This window comes from Mandrillus leucophaeus, unplaced genomic scaffold (assembly GCF_000951045.1).
Source record: "Mandrillus leucophaeus isolate KB7577 unplaced genomic scaffold, Mleu.le_1.0 Scaffold245, whole genome shotgun sequence".
NCBI lineage: Eukaryota > Metazoa > Chordata > Mammalia > Primates > Cercopithecidae > Mandrillus > Mandrillus leucophaeus.
The window spans coordinates 1,574,775-1,588,713 of record NW_012102532.1 but is presented as its reverse complement, the minus strand read 5'-3'; the positions used below and the strand labels follow the sequence as shown (position 1 = coordinate 1,588,713).

At 43.7% G+C, this 13,939-nt stretch overlaps 1 pseudogene; it reads left to right on the top strand.

Annotated features, from left to right (window-relative positions):
- The first annotated feature begins 8,067 nt into the window (after window positions 1–8,067).
- LOC105541847 lies at window positions 8,068–10,702 on the top strand (annotated as a pseudogene).
- The last annotated feature ends 3,237 nt before the right edge of the window (window positions 10,703–13,939 follow it).

Genomic DNA, 13,939 nt, shown 5'->3' with positions numbered 1-13,939 from the left:
TTGTCTAACCTTTTTTCAAGGTTCTTAGCTTCCATGCATTGGATTAGAACATGCTCGTTTAGCTTGGAGGAGTTTGTTATTACTCACCTTCTGAAGCCTACTTCTGTCAATTAGTCAAACTCATTCTCCATCCAGTTTTGTTACCTTGCTGGTGAGGTGTTGTGGTTCTTTGGAGGAGAAGCAGTGCTCTGGTTTTTGGAATTTTCAGCCTTTTTCCACTGGTTTCTCTCCATCTTTGTGGATTTATCTACCTTTGGTGTTTGATGTTGGTGACCTTCAGATGGGGTCTTTGAGTGAACGTGCTATTCCTTTCTGTTTGTTAGTTTTTCCTTCTGGCAGTCAAGCCCCTCTGCTGCCAGTCTGCTAGTGTTTGCTGGAGGTTCACTCTCAACCCTGTTTGCCTGGGTCTCACCAGCAGAGCCTGCAGGACAGCAAAGATTGCTGCCTGATCTTTCCTATGGAAGCTTTGTCCCCGAGGGGCACCTTCCAGATGCCAGCCAGAGCTCTTCTGTATGAGGTGTCTGTCAGCCCCTACGGGGAGGGGTTTCCCAGTCAGGATACACGGGGGTCAGGGACCACTTGAGGAGGCAGTCTTTCCCTTAGCAGAGCATGACTGCTGTGCTGGGAGGTCCGCTGCTCTCTTCAGAGCTGTCAGACAGGAAAGTTTATATCTGCTGAAGCATCACCCACAGTCACCCCTTTCCCCAGGTGCTCTGTCCCAGGGAGATAGGGGCTTTATCTATAAGTCCCTGACTTGGACTGCTGCCTTTTTTTTTTTCGGAGATGCCCTGCCCAGAGAGGAGGAATCTAGAGATGCAGTCTGGCCGTAGCGGCCTTGCTGAGCTGCAGTGGGCTTTGCCCGGTTCGAACTTCCCAGTGGCTTTGTTACACTGTAAGCATAAAAACCGCCTCCTCAAGCCTCAGCAGTGGTGGATGCCCCTCCCTCCCTCCAAGCTCCGACGTCCTGGGTTGATTTCAGACTGCTGCTGTGCTGGCAGCGAGAATTTCAAGCTAATGGATCTTAGTTTGCTGGGCTCTGTGGGGGTGGGACCCGCCTGGCCAGACCACTCGGCTCCCGGCTTCAGCACCCCTTTCCAGGGGAGTGAACAGTTCTGTCTCGCTGGTGTTCCAGGTGCCACTGGGGTACGGAAATAAAGAACTCCTCCAGCTAGCTCGGTGTCTGCCCAAATGGCCACCCAGTCTTGTGCTTGAAACCCAGGGACCTGGTGGGGTAGGCACCGGACAGAATCTCCTGGTTTGCGGGTTGCAAAGACTGTGGGACAAGCCCAGTATCTGTGCCGGAGTTCCTCAGGCTCAGACCCTCACAGTTTCCCATGGGTAGGGGAGAAAATTCCCCGACCCCTTGCACTTCCCGGGTGAGGCGATGCCCCATCCTGTCGGCTTGTCCTCCTGGGCTGCACCCAATGTCCAACCAGTCACAGTGAGATGAACCGGGTACCTCAGTTGGAAATGCAGAAATCATCCGCCTTCTGCGTCAGTCTCGCTGGGAGCTGCAGACCGGAGCTGTTCCTGTTTGGCCATCTTGCCAGCAATCCTCTCATGTAATTCTTCGTTAGGCCTCATTTGTACTGAAAGAGAGTCTATACCCCAGTCATCCTAGACTGTTTATTTATGTATGTATTTATGTGTTTATTTATTTATTTTTAGAGACAGAGTCTCACTTTGTCCCCCAGGCAGGAGCGCAGTGTTGCCATCAGGCTCACTGCAGCCTTGACCTCCCAGGCTCAAGTGATCTTCCCACCCCAGTCACCCAATTAGCTGGGACCACAAGCATGCACCAACCACCATGTCTGACTAACTTCTGAATTTTTTGTAGAGATGGGGCTTTGCCATATTGCCCAGGCTGGTCTCAAACTCTTTTGCTGAAGCCATCCACCTGCCTTGGCCACCCAAAGTGCTAGGACTACAGGCATGAGCCACCACGCTTGGCAAGACTCTTAAATGTACACTATACCTACCTTGAAATTTATACTTCTTGTGTTTTATTTGAGACTAGTGTTCTGCACTGGTGGAGTATGCAGTCCACAGTTTGACTTGAGCTGTAAATGGAAGTATTTCTCTCTAACTTATCAAACTGAGATTTATTCTTTGGAGCATTGACTAAAGTGAAAGTAAGAAGCAGGCAAATGATCTAGAAGTGCTCAAAGAAGGAGAACTAAGTCATAAAACAATTACATTGGGACATAAATTATTCAACCAATTTTCAAGGGAGTGGGAAGGAAGTATCCACAAAACACCAGTAAAAGTTTAGAAAGAAAGACTTACATGTATAGAGTATAAAATTGGAGGAGAAAATTGGAGGGAAAAAGATTTATTCACTTTTGCCCTTAAGAACACAGACTCACAAAATGCCAAGTTTGCCTTAGAGAAACATGTGTGTCAAAACTGGGACCCAGACACTGGTGGGATGCAATGAACTAGAGGTGGTGGGGATCAGTTCTTCCCACTCAGCAGGGTTGAGTAGGTACAAGGGCCAGGCTAAATGTGAATCCTCCAGGGATAGACTCAAGTTCGCAGTGGTTCAAAGCTGGGTTCCAGCCTGGAAGATCAGACTGTTGGGTGAGTTTCTTACACAGTGTGTGGGTGTGATGAAAGCTGCCAGTGAGGCTACAAAGCCAGTGAAAGATGGGATGTCATTCAATCAAATGTGAGGCAGAAACCAGTTGGCAGAGGGAAGGCATGTAGGTCTTATGCATTTTGTGTTATTTTACTTTATACTATATATTTTTTTAAATTCCCTTGTCCACAGAGGAGGTCTATGAAAAGGGAAAATAAAATAAAGTTCCCTTTTCACCTCCTGAGTAAAAGGATTAAACAGCTTTCAGTAAGTCAGAAATATAAAAGAACCACTGAAATTAGAGAATGATAGACAAATAATGAGGTTAAGTGATCAGATGGAGGGATGGATACTCATACCAAAAAGAAAAAACAGGCAAACAGGCTTCCATGAGTCTGAAACTAGTTGTTTTTAAGTACACATTAACTGAACAGTGACTGTGAGCTAAACACTTGTCGTGCCTGATCTTACTGGATATTTTCAATAACCAATAATGTATTATTATTATCTCCATTAATTTTTAAAAATCTAACAGGGAACCTAAAACTTGGCTTAGGTAACCTACTTAGAGTTCCACAGCCAGGTCATAGCAAAGCCAGGATTTGAACTTGGATTGACTTTCGAACCTGGGGTCTTAATCACATGACACATACTCTGAAGGCAGCAGACATTAGGAATCAAGTCAGGAGACCAACTTTCAGTGTCAGGACATCTGTTCCCTAAAGATGCTGGGTAACAAGAGAATAAGGTAGGAAGTCTGAATAGGGAGTAAGGTCAGAACAGGAAGAGGGTCTAAGAGTGTATCCTACCCAGATTCTGTACTGAACATACAAGTAGAATCATGATTAATAAGCCAATGCCAGAGCTCTATACGAGTCAGACTATTCTGATTGCTGCTTTGCCTCTGGTGTCCGTTATGGTAGTTATGCCCACCTTGCCTTTGATGATTGAGTGCTGCCACTTGGCCCTTGCCACCTCAGGACCCAGTTATTTCCATTGTATTTAAATTTCATAGTTGAGTGACTGTGATTCCCACCATTAGACCTGACATACAGAGAAGGGAAATTACAGGGCTCTTCAAAAATGCAGGTGCTGCCCTCACAAATCTATTTCACAAGTCATAGTTTACGGGTATATCTTCTGGACCCTCTCAGCTGGGATGAGTAGGTATCAAATAACTAATCCACTCCACCATCCCAGTCTCCCTAAGCCTTTGGATCCCTTCCTCTACATTAAACCACGGGAGATCAGGCATTTCCAGCTCACTCACAGGGGGCCATCTTTTAACCCATATTTCAGCAAACCAAGCAAATATATTATTAAAACCTTCTTTAACTTCCTGAGCTGCAACATTAAATGCAGAGTCCCTACTTCGTTGGCCTAAATTCAGCCTGATCCAACTCTATGTTCCTTCCACCATTATACTGTACCCTTAATATCCATTCCCATGCCTGTTCTCCAGATTGCTGTTTATATAAATTAGAGAACTCAAACAGTTGTTTTTGAGTGTAGCACACCTCCTCATGGATCACACTCTCAACTTCACCGCTAGGGGCCACCAGGACTTCAGTCTAAAGTCTAGAAGCAAACAGAAGTGTTGGGGGCAGCTTCTGAGGAGAATCAACATTATCTTGCCTGGCAACTGACTCAGGGGAGGCCATCACTGTTGCCTCAGGCAGCACAGGGTTTATCTCCTCAGACAAAGGTGGAAAGGCTGATGGCAGCATGGGTCCAGGAGGGGATGTTGCCACTACTGGGGATGGGGAGGCTGTTCCTTCTGGAAAGAAAGGTTCATCAGAGTTTACAAACTCAGTGTTCCCAACTTCATCAGGGTCCTCCCACACATCCCCATTCCAAGTTGCAGGGTCCCATTCTTTTCCAGTCAATATCCTCACTTTAACAGTAGACACCTGGTGAGGCTGTGCATGCATCTTTTGTTGCAGGTCAGCCACTCACAGGATAAGAGCTTGTGTCTGTTTTTCCACAATTTTAGCACTTTCTCTACAGGAAATAAGATTCTCACTCAGGGCAATTTTAGCAGATTTAAGACTCAGTATCGGCTTCTGAAGCTGGGAGACAGAATCCCTTAGCTCATCATTTTCTTTCATCACTTTTTCTACTGAACTTAGGAGTAACCAACCAGCCTCATTATGTTCTTTGGTCCTCCACAAATGGTCAAAGATATTATGTATAGAATCACCAATCCCCTCGCCTCTCACAAATGGTGAATCAGGAGTGTCAAATGCATTTATTTTGCATAACTCTCTAAACAGTTTCCGCCAAGGACTGTCAGTGTTCTCCATAGTATTAGAAGTAGAGTCTTTGGCATTTTGGGGTCTAATCATATTAGGCATCCAACTCCAGAAACCTAAAACAAACAAAGAACTCCATCCTTAATATTCTGTTCCTCTAGAACCACTTCTAGAGTGCAATCGCTTGCACCGGAGAGGCGGTGGTTGCAGTACCAAAATCTGTATTAGTAAGTGTTCTCTAGGAGGGATAGAACTAACAGGGTGTGTGTGTGTGTGTGTGTATGATTTTATTAACTTACACAATCACAAGGTCCCACAACAGGCTGTCTGCAAGCTGAGGAGCAAGGACAGCCAGCCCAAGTCCCAAAACTGAAGAACTTGGAGTCTGATGTTTGAGGGCAGGAAGCATCCAGCTCGGGAGAAAGATGTAGGCTGGGAGGCTAGGCTTGTCTCTCCTTTTCATTTTCTGCCTGCTTTATATTTGCCCAAAGCTGATTAGATTGTGCCCACAAGATTAGGGGTGTATCTGCCTTCCCCAGCCCTCTGACTCAAATGTTAATCTCTTTTGGCAACACCCACACAGACACACACAGGATTAATACTTTTGTACCCTTCAATCCAATCAAGTTGACACTCAATATTAACCATCAAAATCTCTTTTAGGACTTTGTAGGAACTTAAATCTGGTAACAACTTTGTACCTGAGTGCCTGAAGAGCAGTATGGGAAGCACTTGCATTTAAACACATTCTTCAAAAGTGGCATATTTTCAATGATTTTTAAAAAGATAGTAACTTGATAGTTGCCAAAACTATGGCTAAAAAGGCCGCAGAGGGCCGGGCGCTGTGGCTCACGCCTGTAATCCCAGCACTTTGGGAGATGAGGTGGGTGGATCGTCTGAGGTCAGGGGTTCAAAACAAGCCTGGCCAATATGGTGAAACCCAGTCTCTACTAAAAATACAAAAATTAGCCAGGTGCACCTGTAATCCCACCTACTGGGAGGCTGAGTCAGGAGAACTGCTTGAACTCAGGAGGTGGAGGTTGCAGTGAGCTGAGATCCCGACGCTGCACAGAGCAACAAAGTGAGCAACAGAGTGAGACTTTGTCTCAAAAAATAATAAGCACTGTGGTGTGCACCTGTGATCCTGGCTACTCAGAAGGCGGAGATGGGAGGATCACTTGAACACAGGAGTTCAAGGCCACAGGGAGCTATGATCACACCACTGCACTCCAGCCTGGGCAACAGAGCAAGACCCTGCCTCCAAAAAAGAAAAAATAAAAGATGATGATGAATAAAGTGGAGGCATAAACAGGGTGAAGTGAGAGTGATGGAACCCCCTTTGACAGGGTGGCCAGGAAAGGGTGGCCTGATGAGATGATCTTTGAGCTGAAAGCTGAATGACAAGTAGGTGGCAAGAAGAAAGGGTGAAGACTGGGAATGGTGAGGTGTCTGTGGCCTGGTGGTTTGGCCTCGACTAGGAAAGAGGATTTTTTTTTTTTTTTTTTTTTACACAGAGTCTTGCTCTGTCACCCAGGCTGGAGTGCAGTAGCACGATCTTGGCCCACTGCAACCTCCACCTCCCAGGCTCAAGCAATTCCCCTGCCTCAGCCTCCCGAGTAACTGGGATTACAGGCTTTTGCCATCACGCCCAGCTAATTTTTGTATTTGTAGTAGAGATGGGGGTTTCACCATGTTGGCCAGGTTGGCCTCCAACTCCTAACCTCAGATGATCTGCCCACCTCTGCCTCCCAAAGTGCTGGGATGACAGCTGTGAACCACCGCACCCGGCCGGAAGGGGGCCTCTTCAGCCTCTGAGAGCAGAAGATGGAAGGGAAGGTTGTAGAGTCTGTTGAGAAGTTTGTAGGTGGATGAGGGTGAGAAAGGCGGGGCCTGACAGCCCCAGTTCAGGCTGAAGTTGCACCCACAAGTCCTCAAGAGAGGGAGACGTGAACGACTCATGGACTCACTCAGTCGCCCAGCCTTGCTTCAGGGTCAGCTCCAGCTGTCAGTGCTCAGAGACAACCAGACCCTCAGCCAACAAGGGAGGGGTCTCAAGGAGTATGTGCTTTCAGTGGCTAAATTGTATGACATGTGGGCAATTCGACGATTTTTTTTTTTTTTTTTTTTTTTTTTTTTAGAGATGGGATGTCGCTCTGTTGCCCAGGCCGGAGGATATCATAGCTCAGGGCAACCTTGACTTCCTGGGCTCAAGCGATCCTCCTCCCTCACCCTCCATAGTAGCTGGGACCACAGGTGTGCGCCACCACTCTTGCCTGATTTTTGTATTTTTGTAGATAGGTGGTCTCACTATGTTGCCCAGGCTGGTCTCAAATCCTAGACTCAGGCGATTCTCCCGCCTCTGCCTCCCAAAGTGCTGGAATTACAGGCGTGAGCCGCTCTCCCGGCCTAGCTCCTGCTTATTGATTGTTCATTGAGTGCCAGGCGGTGTGCTGAAGCTCCTTTAGAAACACACTTCTCACGACAGCTTTGTGAAGTTGGCAGTAATAATGTGTTTGCCTGCAGCAATAATATCCCTGAAATAATACGTTTAGTACTAATGCTAGTTATTGCACTTAAGATACATTTTAGGCCGGACGCAGTGGCTCACACCTGTAATCCCAGCGCTTTGGGAGGCCGAGGCGGGTGGATCATTTGAGGTCAGGCGTTCAAGACCAACCTGGCCAGCATGGTGAAACCCCGTCCCTACCAAAAATACAAAAATTAGCTGGCTAGTTTACAGGCGCGTACCTGTAATCCCAGCTATTAGGGAGGCTGAGGCAGGAGAATCACTTGAGCCTGGCGGGGCAGAGATTGCAGTGAGCCGAGATTGCATCATTGCACTCCAGCCTGGGCCACAAGAGCGAGACTCTGTCTCAAAGAAAAAAGAAAGTAAAAACTTGTTTACCAATAACACCTAAAGTCTCATTGTTATTAAGACTTTAATTGGGCCGGTCTCAATGGAAATCAGATTATTGGCTTATCTGGACCACTACACACATGCACAGTGAGGGACTAAATGAAGAAGGGTAATACAGAGGGAATTTGAATTCAAGGCTTATCCTTTACTAGCTCGGGGACTCGAACATGGGCACATTACTTGATGCTGCTGAGCTTGATAAGAAAGAATACTTTTAAGATTGGCTAGAGAGTTCCTTATATACATAAAGTGCATAGTGGTATAAAGTTTCTGTAAATGTGTATAATTATTACTGTGCCTGATGGGGAATCCCATTGGGCATGGGGGGACAGAAAACTGAGCAACCGGTACATGTCCTGTCTACACTGATACTTTGAGCAAATTCTGTTGTTTTGTTTTGTTTTTGGAAACATGTGGGGAGCAAGCCCCCCAAAATCCGGCCATAAACTGGCCCCAAAACTGGCCATAAATAAAATCTCTGCGGCACTGTAACATGTCCATAATGGCCCTAACGCCCAAGCTGGAAGGTTGTGGGTTTACAGGAATGAGGGCAAGGAACACCTGGTCCACCAAGGGTGGAAAACCGCTTAAAGGCATTCTTAAGCCACAGCAAAAGCATGAGCAATCTGTGTCTTAAGGGCATGTTCCTGTTGCAATTAATTCAGCCCATCCCTTCCTTTCCCATAAGGGATACTTTTAGTTAATATCTTTAGAAACAATGCTAATGACTGGTTTGCTGTCAATAAATATGTGGGTAAATCTCTGTTCGGGGCTCCCCACTTCACACCTCTATATTTCTGTGTGTGAGTCTTTAATTCCTCTAGCGCCGCTGGGTTAGGGTCTCCCCAACCGAGCTGGTCTTGGCAGAAATGGTCTTGCTCTGTCATCCAAGCTGGGGGCTGGAGTGCAGTGGCTTGATTTTGCAACCTTCACCTCCTGGGCTGAAGCCGTCCTTCTGCCTCAGCCCCCGAGTAGCTGCAACTACAGCGTGTGCCACCACACGCTCAGGTAGTTTTTTGTAGACAGGTTCTCAGGCCGTATTGCACAGGATGGTCTCAAATTCCTAGGCTCAAGGGATCCGCCCACCTCTGCCTCCCAAAGTGCTGGGATTACAGGCCTGAGCCACCGTGCCTGGCCAAAATTATTGAACAATATATTTCTGTGCCTTGTTCCTAAGTAGAACAAGAGTAGGAGTTTTTAATTCCACAAGTATTTGGTCTAATCTCACTGAAAGGGCAGTGTCGTGTCAGGCACAGAGCTATCTGGTGAAGGCGTTACTCTTAGTTAGAAAAATGAGTAGGTAGATTCATTTAAAATGTATTATGAGAATTTCTTCTTCTGTCAACTTATGTCATTGCCAGTAAATATTCATTTTAGAGTTCAAGCTTTTTTTTTTTGCGGGGGGGGACGCAGTCTCACTCTGTGGCCCAGTCTGGAGTGCTGTGACGTGATCTCAGCTCACTGCAACCTCCGCCTCCTGGGTTCAAGCAATTCTCCTGCCTCAGCCTCCCAGGTAGCTGGGATTACAGGCACCTGCCCTCACACCTGGCTAATTTTGTGAGAAAGTGGTGCATCATATTCCCCAGGATATGTACAAAACCAAGAAGAAGAAGAATTCAGTTATTCTATGAATGTTAACCCATCTCAGGCACTTTATTAGAAGATATGAAAACATGTGCAGAAACATGGTTGGAACCCTGGTTTAAAGCTCCAAACAAAGGGACATTTCAGATTGTGTACAAATCTCAAAATAACAGTCACATGAATAGAGAAGACATTATCAAAGAATTGGCAGGTATATGGTTTTCCGTAGGCGTTTAGTGATTTTCCATAGACGTTCAATGGTAAACACTTGTTCTTGGGTTTTTTTGTTTTTTTTTTTTTGAGACAGAGTCTCGCTCTGTCCCCCAGGCTGGAGTGCAGTGGCGCGATTTCGACTCACTGCAAGCTCCACCTCCCGGGTTCACGCCATTCTCCTGCCTCAGCCTCCCGAGTAGCTGGTTCTACAGGCGCCCACCACCACACCCGGCTAATTTTTTTTTTGCATTTTTAGTGGAGACGGGGTTTCACTGTGTTAGCCAGGATGGTCTCGATCTCCTGACCTCGTGATCTGCTTGCCTTGGCCTCCCAAAGTGCTGGGATTACAGGTGTGAGCCACCACACCTGGCCACTTGTTCTTGTTATTAAGGACTTTTTCTTTTTAAACATTTAAGGCTTACATTTTTGAGTGTAGGACAAATATATTAAAATGTTCTTAAAATAATATTAAATCTAACTGATTTCAATTTGTTGGATATGAGATTTGCTGGTAGTTGGATAAAATCTTTAACTGAGAATTGAATTTTCTTTGGAGAAAAATACTTTATTAAGTGTCTTAGGGTTTCATTTGTATTTATTTATTGCAAGGGTTCAGAGTATTTGAAGTCCACTTAGAAGAATGGATTAGTATATATCTTGTTTTGATGAGAAACAGGGATGAAAGATTTTTTGTATCTATCAAACTTAATGGTATCCTCCTCAGCTACATGGTTTTCTGTTTTTATTACAGGAATAGTGGGCACCCTTAACTCAGAAAATAAAGTACATCTCACCAATCCACAGTACACGGTGGTAGTAGAAATCATCAAAGCTGTGTGTTGCCTGAATGTTCTGAAAGATTACATGTTTGGAAAATACAATCTCCAGGAGGTGGTGAAGAGCCCTAAGGATCCATCAAAATTTAACCCAAAGCAGGGAAATGGGAAAGAAGCTAAATCGGAATCTGTTGACAAATCAGATCAAAAGAACCCAGCAGAAGGAAAAAACAACCAGCAGGTCATACCAGAGAATAACAAGGAGCTGGGGCAGACAAAACCGATGTCTGATCCACAGCGGGTAAATGAGGGCGGAGCCAAACCTGAACTTGCAAGTCAAGTCACAGAAGGATCCAAATCAAATGGAAATGACCTCTCCTAGGAAGTCATTTGGTATTGGAGGTGGGTTTCTCAACTGGGATTCTATAAGATGTTGCTGGGGTTCCACCTAAAATTGTGACTAAAAATACTGGTTTTTATTTGTGTGCTGCATAATGCTGTTCTCACAGTAGCGAACAATGATTTTGTAGCCTATTAACAGTTGTGTTAGGGATCTTTCCGCCCCATATGGTAGTATGTATAGTCAGACCCATATGCTACTTTTGCACAGAGAGGAGGATGGGAGGAGGGGAACGTTGGCCTCTCCTAGGCTCCTCTTCTGCGGTGCCAGCTGACTCCTGGGAGTAAACTGACTGTGAAGTAGAAAATCAGAGGGAAATTTTCATTCTAAGGCAGGTGTTTTTACACACCACAGCTCAGCTTTCCTCCTGCCACTTTGTTGTAAACATTGCAAAAATGTGGATCATATAAGTTAGAAGTGAATTGTTTAGTGAAGTTTGTGTACTATTGTGATTTTCTTGTTTGGTTATGTCTGTTTTTATATTTTATTAACATTTGTGTGTAACAAGCTGACAGTCCATTGCTACAATTTTGGAAGGCAAGATGTGAGAAAGAAGAGGCCCGTTTTAGGTGTTTTAGGCATAGAGCTACAGACATTTCTGATAAGGTTGGTGATGAAGAATTTCAGTCTTCTGAGGATACTTCAGTATACGAGTGCAACAAGGGACACAAAGAAATTCTCTTTATTATGTCTTTATAAAGAAAGCTACTTCTCAAGCATTTTATATGGACTTGGTCCAAGCTGTCCTATCCCATTGTGCATTTTCTGTGGCATGAAACTTACGAAACTGCAGTTGTAACTATAAATCACAGCCACTTGACCAGAAAGAATATTTATTATTTTAAATGGCTTTTGGAACATCAAAACAGTAAGGCTTTTGTTCAAAAATCACATTCAGTCAAAAGGTTTAGGAAGCAAATTATTTCGTAGCAGAACTTAGAAAAGAAAAATTTGCATGGTTGGTGAGAATCTAATAATAAAATTAAAATGCTGGGGCATGATGTAGTACAAAATTGAAAAGACTTTATTCTCAATAAGTTGAATTACTGAAGATATCTCATATGATGCTAAAAAGGTTTTGTGTCATTAACTGAAAAGCAGCAGCTTCTCTATCCAGGTTGATGAGTCAACGGGTTTCACTAGTATTTGTCATGTTGTAGCATTTGTAAGATTTATAAATGATGAAATTCAAAGAAAACTTTCTCTATTGCTAGGAGCCTCCCGAGACGAAGGCCAATCTATAATGTTGTGTCATCCTATCTTATAACCGGAGTCTGTCATCGGTACTCCTGGTGCCCCGTTGGTGATTGTCTCCATGATAAGTTTGCCTCATTAACAATGACAAAAAAATCCTGACGACGTTATAACACTGCTTTCTTCACAGAGATGCTGTTATCAAAAACTTGGAGCTACAGCGAAGTTCTGAATAATACTTACCTGTATCAACGACCCATTTATTTAAAAATATTTTTTTAAAAACCCGAAACAAAACCCTGGACAAACAGCACACAAATCTGCACCATACACATCCAGTGGCGTTATTAGAGGAAGAGCTCTGTACAGGATATTTGAGTTCAAAGGTGAATTGCCAGAGTACTTACAAGAAAACAGTAAGCCAGCTTTTGCTGAGTGCTGTGCTTTAAAAATGAAGAATGGCTATAGAAACTAGCCCGTGTAGCAGATACTTTTCGTCACATGAACAAATGAACAAGTTTTTGAAAGGTTCTGGAGAAAAGAACTTTTTTTTTCCTCAAGTGACAAGAGTCAGTTCTAAAGGAAACTGACTTGCCACCTTGCCAGAGGAACTCTTGAAATGTTTTTGCAGCCACCTGGACTTCAGAATGAAGGGTACAACTCTCAAATCTTGCTGTATAACCCACCTGGAGGAACCACAAAACCAAATTAAATAAAATTTTCTCTCCTTTTCCCAGCGCTAGTGTATGACTGGATGAGGAAAGCTTTGTCTAAATTTACTCAGCCTGAAATTTTGTCTCTGAAGGAAGAGAGTGAACTCAGCCCTAGTCAGACAGTTCTAGGTTTCTGTGAAGTAGGAGTTTCTTCAACTTAAAGCTAACACTCACATACCATGAGGGTTCCCTGCAGGGGTTTCCTGAATTTGAAAGCTTTTTCAAGGACTATTCCTGGGTAACACAATTGAAAAAGGCTAGAAGAGACAGACACCAACAGAGTCTGTGAAGTACACTGTCCAGATTAAGAACATTGAGGGGCTGTAAAGTTAGCTTATGGAAATGGACTTATTCTTAAATTTTAAAAAGTAGCAAAAAAGGTTAGGCTTCCCACACAGGTGGCTATGTTTATTTAATGGCTAGTGAACATAGGAATAAATTTGTACCCTCCTAGCTAGTGCTTTTGCTTGGTAAACCAGACTAGAAGGATTTGAGAGGGGCAAAGAGAATAGGCAGGACCTTCCTTCCATAGCTTTAGATTTTTAGAGTGTTAACTCTTAATAATGTTGTAGTTACCTTGAAAGGATTGATAAGAGGATTATTAAAAGTGTTTAGGTAAATAGGGAGGATAGGATTTTGGTGCCTTGTTCAGTAGACTTGCTCTAAGACAAAGATTCTTTTGATAGTACAAGACCAAAGGACTCAGAATAAAATTGGCCGTTTGCCTACAGAACATACAGCTCTGTGGAACTGAGTTGTTTCCACTTTGTGAAAGCTGCTACTCTGCGAAAAGATTTTGATTTTATAGTTTATTTTTAATTGGCTTTTATATTTATTTGTATTTGGTAAGGCTCGGTTGTTATACAAGCTGTTCTTTCCCAGCTATAAAATCCTCATTGAAAGACTTGTTTTCAGGTTTATCAACTATTTATTTTTACTGACATTTGAGCATGTTATTTGGTAAATGATGAGATTCCAGGGTAGGAATCGAGTGCCTTTTTGCCCCCCTTTAGTTTTTTCTTTCAAAAAATTATGTCAGTTTAAAAAAAAAACTGTAGTCTTGTGGCTTAGAAAATTTGCTTTGCTTTATAGAGGAAAGAATGTTAAGCTTTGTATTTTAATATGTGTTTCTCTAAGGTTAAACATGGTTTTCAAATGTTATTTTTACTTGTATTTTGCTTTTGGTATGGCCAAATATCAAGCTTGTTTTTCATAGTTTCTGATATTTTTAGAAAAATAAAAGTAAATTTGTTCCCTAAAGATTAGTATTCTGTACTTTTTCTTTCTTTTGGCCTCTTAGTAAATCTCTTGC